Consider the following 5,476-nt stretch of genomic DNA (forward strand, 5'->3'; position numbering starts at 1 on the left):
GGGCAAGCCTCTTTACTTCTCTGTGCCTCAGCTACCTCATCTGGAAAATGGGGATTAAGGCTGTGAGCCTCCTGTGGGACAGGGACTGTGTCCAATCCAATTTGCGTGATTCCACCCCAGTCATGCGACAGAGCCGGGATTCGAACCCATGTCCTCTGACTCCCAAGCCCTTGATCTAACCACTAAGCCATGCTGCTTCCCCTTGGGACAACCTGATCACCTTGTAACCTCCCCAGCGCTTAGAACAGTGCTTTGCACATAGTAAGGGCTTAATAAATGCCATTATTATTATTATTATTACTGTTTATTTTTCTGTTTATCATTATATCATACTCTTCCGAGTGCTTAGTCCAGTGCACTACACACCGTAAGCGCTCAATAAATATGAATGACTGACTGAGTAATAGAGAAACAAGTCAGAAGACCCGGATTCAGGTTCCGATTCTCAGCTGCTCTGCTTGGTGTATCTTGGGCAGGTCACTCAGCCATTCTGGGCCTCAGTTTTCTCATCTGCAAAATGACGATAGCTGTCGGGTTTCTCTCCCTCCTAGGGAGGTTGAGAGGGCACGATAATAGAACAGCACTTGTGGAAATTCGTGATATTATCAGCTTGAATAAGAGCACCTGGTGAAGTTTAATAAGTAGCTAAGGGGAGGCACCCTAGAGGGATATGCATTATTAATTTAATTGTAGGGTACGCAGGAACAATTTTCTCCGCACTTTGTTACAACCGGTGTTTATTTCCAAAATAGATTTCCCTGAACGTTCGTGTCGTGTCTAGAAGCCTGAAAACCTGATTTCAAGATGATGCCTAGACTCGGCAGTCTCCCTTCAATCCATCCATCAATCAATAGTCTTTATTGAGCCCTTATTGCATGCAGTGCATTGTAATCATCATCATCATAATAATTATGGTACTTGTTAAATGTCAAGTGACATGGCATAGTGGATACAGTACAGGGATGGGAGTCAGAAGGTCACGATTCTAATCCTGGCTCCTCCGCTTTCCTGCTGTGTGAACTTGGGCAAGCCTCTTTACTTCTCTGTGCCTCAGCTACCTCATCTGGAAAATGGGGATTAAGGCTGTGAGCCTCCTGTGGGACAGGGACTGTGTCCAATCCAATTTGCGTGATTCCACCCCAGTGCTTAGTACAGTGCCTGGCACATAGTTTATCTCTGTGTTTAGTAGAGTGCCTGGCACATAGTTTAGCGCTTAACAAATACCACAATTATTGTATTATTATGTGACTTCTTTGTGCCTCAGTTACCTCATCTGTAAAAAAATGGGGACAGTGTGAGTCCCATGTGGGACTCACATATTTATTATTGTACATTTTTGTACATATTTACTACTCATTTATTTTACTTGTACATATCTATTCTATTTATTTTATTTTGTTAGTCTGTTTGGTTTTGTTCTCTGTCTCCCCTTTTAGACTGTGAGCCCACTGTTGGTTAGGGACTGTCTCTATATGTTGCCAATTTGTACTTCCCAAGCGCATAGTACAGTGCTCTGCACGCAGTAAGTGCTCAATAAATACGATTGATTGATTGATTGATTGACAGGGACTATGTCCACCCTGATAAACTTGTACTACTCCAGCACTTAGAACAGTGCTTGGCACATAGTAAGCACTTAAATACCAAAACTATTATGTGCCAAGCACTGTTGTAAACTCTGGGGTAGATACAAGCTAATCAGGTTAGACCGAGTCCCTGTCTCACATGGGGCTCACAGTCTTAATCTCCATTTTACAGATGAAGTAACAGAAGCCCAGAGAAGTGAAGTGATTTACCCAAGGTCACACAGCAGACATGTGAGAAGCAGCGTGGCTCAGTGGAAAGAGCCCGGGCTTGGGAGTCAGAAGATGTGGGTTCTAATCCCGACTCTGCCACTTGTTTGCTGGGTGACCTTGGGCAAGCCACTTCATTTCTCTGTGCCTCAGTTCCCTCATCTGTAAAGTGGGGATGAAGACTGTAAGCCCCGCGTGGTACAACCTGATTACCTTGTATCTACCCCAGTGCTTAGAACAGTGCTTGGCACATAATAAGTGCTTGACAAATACCATTATCATTTTTATTATCATTATTATCTGGTAGAGCAGGGATTAGAACCCAGGTCCTTCTGACTCCCATGCCTGAGCTTTATCTACTAAGCCATGTGGCTTCACAACTCAGGGCTTGCAACGTGTTTGCCAAAGTTTGGCTGGACCACTAACGTTCTAGACTGTGAGATCATTGTAGGCAGGGAATGTTTCAGTTTATTGTTATAGTGTAATAATAATGATAGCATTTATTAAGCACTTACTATGTGCAAAGCACTGTTCTAAGCGCTGGAGAGGTTACAAGGTGATCAGGTTGTCCCACTTGGGGCTCACAGTCTTAATCTCCATTTTACAGATGAGGGAACTGAGGCCCAGAGAAGTTAAGTGACTTGCCCAAAGTCACACAGCTGACAATTGGCGGAGCCGGGATTTGAACCCCTGTCCAAGACTGAACTCCTTGTCTTCCCTCCCAAACCCTGCCCTCTCCCTGACTTTCCCATCTCTGTTGACGGCACTACCATCCTTCCCGTCTCACAAGCCCGCAACCTTGGTGTCATCCTCGACTCCGCTCTCTCATTCACCCCTCACATCCAAGCCGTCACCAAAACCTGCCGGTCTCACCTCCGCAACATTGCCAAGATCCGCCCTTTCCTCTCCATCCACACCGCTCCCCTGCTCGTTCAAGCTCTCAACCTATCCCGTCTGGACTACTGCACCAGCCTTCTCTCTGACCTCCCATCCTCGTGTCTCTCCCCACTTCAATCCATACTTCAGGCTGCTGCCCGGATTGTCTTTGTCCAGAAACGCTCTGGGCATATTACTCCCCTCCTCAATAATCTCCATTGGCTACCAATCAATCTGCACATCAGGCAGAAACTCCTCACCCTGGGCTTCCAGGCTGTCCATCCCCTCGCCCCCTCCTACCTCACCTCCCTTCTCTCCTTCTCCAGCCCAGTCCACACCCTCCGCTCCTCTGCCAGTAATCTCCTCACCATGCCTCGCAATTGCCTGTCTCGCCATCGACCCCTGGCCCACGTCATCCCCCAGGCCTGGAATGGCCTCCCTCTGCCCATCCGCCAAGCTAGCTCTCTTCCTCCCTTCAAGGCCCTACTGAGAGCTCACCTCCTCCAGGAGGCCTTCCCAGACTGAACCCCTTCCTTCCTCTCCCCCTCGTCCCCCTCTCCACCCCCCCATCTTACCTCCTTCTCTTCCCCACAGCACCTGTATATATGTATATATGTTTGTACATATTTGTTACTCTATTTATTTATTTATTTTACTTGTACATATCTATTCTATTTATTTTATTTTGTTAGTATGTTTGGTTTTGTTCTCTGTCTCCCCCTTTTAGACTGTGAGCCCACTGTTGGGTAGGGACTGTCTCTATATATTGCCAACTTATACTTCCCAAGCACTTAGTACAGTGCTCTGCACACAGTAAGCACTCAATAAATATGATTGATGATGATGATGACCTCTGACTCCAAAGCCCATGCGCTTTCCACTGAGCCATGCTTCTTTACTCTCCCAAGCGCTTAATACAGTGCTCTGCACAGAGTAAGAGCTCAATAAATGCAAGGGACTGACTGACTAAAGCTGACCACTGACCAGCAAATGATGAGCCATTCCCAAGTTATCCTCATTTTCCTTAGGCCATCACCACCAAGCCTCTCTCCCTGGAAACCATCCTGAGCTTCTTCCTTCCCAGCACGGGGAACTTGGACACCCCATTCCCGGGAGCTCACCCCCATGGACCAGATCACCATACCTTGATCAATCCATCAATTCAAGTGCTTAGTACAGTGCTCTGCACACAGTAACCGCTCAATAAATACGATTGAATGAACTGAATGAATGAATTTATTGAATGCTGACTGTGCACAGAGCACTGTACTAAGCCCTTGGGAGAGTACAGATAGCCCAACCTTCCTAAGAAATCAATCAATCATATTTATTGAGCGCTCACTGTGTGCAGGGCATTCATTCATTCAATCGCATTTATTGAGCACTTACTGTGTGCAGAGCACTGTACTAAACACTTGGCAGAGGATAATATTACAACAGACACATTCCCTGCCCACAATGAGCTCACAATCTATATTTTATTTTGTACTTAAAGCTTGAGTAATACACAACCATATAAAGACACATTCATTCATTCAATCATATTTATTGAGTCTTACTGTGTGCAGAGCACTGTACTAAGTGCTTAGTACTAGGCTAAAACACATTGCCTGCCCACCACGAGCTTACACTCTAGAAGGGGAGACAGACATTAATAGATATAAATAAATGACAGATAAGAACATAAGTGCTGTGGGGCTGAGGTTGGGGTGAATAAATAGAAGCAGCGTGGTTCAGTGGAAAGAGCCTGGGCTTGGGAGTCAGAGGTCATGGGTTCTAATCCAGGGTCCACCACTTAATAATAATAATAATAATAATAATAATAATAATAATAATGGTATTTGTTAAGCACTTACTATGTGCAAAGCACTATTTTAAGTGCTGGGGGCATACAAGGTGAGCAGGTTGTCCCACTTGGGACTCACAGTCTTAATCCCCAATTTACAGATGAGGGAACTGAGGCACAGAGAAGTTAAGTGAGTTGCCCAAAGTCACACAGCTGACAATTGGCGGAGCCGGGATTTAAACCCATGACCTCTGACTCCAAAGCCCGGGCTCTTTCCACTGAGCCACGCTGCAGTTGTGTGACTTTGGGCAAGTCCTATAACTTCTCTATGCCTTAGTTACCTCATCTGGAAAATGGGATGAAGACGGTGAGCCCCACTTAGGACAACCTGATTACCAAGTATCTCCCCCAGCAGTTAGAACAGTGCTTGGCAAATTGTGAGCGCTTAACAAATGCCATTATAATTATTATTATTATTATAGAGGGAGCGAGTTACAATGATGCCAAGGGAGTGGGAAAAGAGGAAATGAGGGATTAGTCAGGGGAAGCCTTTTAGAAGAGATCTGCCTTCAATCTCTTGCCCCTAATGACCTGGCCACGGAATTTATTGAGAAAATTGAAATTATCAGGCGTAATCATTCTAAAATCCCCCCTAAAGTCTCCTCTCTCCAGTCCCTCCCTTCTCCTGCCCCTTCTCCAACTCCTCCATCTTTCCCAGCAGTATCTCTAGAAGAGATCTCCTGCCTTCTCTCAAAATCCACGCCCTCCAACTGCACCTCCAACCCCATCCCTTTAGACCTTATCAAAGTGCTTGTCCCCTCCCTTCTTCCCTCCTTGACTGCCATCTTCAACTGTTCTCTCTCCAGGGAGCTTTTCCTCATGGCTTTCCAACATGCTCATGTCTCCCCTATCCTCAAACATCCCTCCCTATTTTGTGTGCGTCTCATTTGTTAAGTGCTCACTGGTGTGCTTACTAAGCGCTGGGGTAGATACAAGCCAATTAGGTTGGACTCAGTCCATT

Source organism: Tachyglossus aculeatus, chromosome 4 (assembly GCF_015852505.1).
Source record: "Tachyglossus aculeatus isolate mTacAcu1 chromosome 4, mTacAcu1.pri, whole genome shotgun sequence".
Lineage (NCBI taxonomy): Eukaryota > Metazoa > Chordata > Mammalia > Monotremata > Tachyglossidae > Tachyglossus > Tachyglossus aculeatus.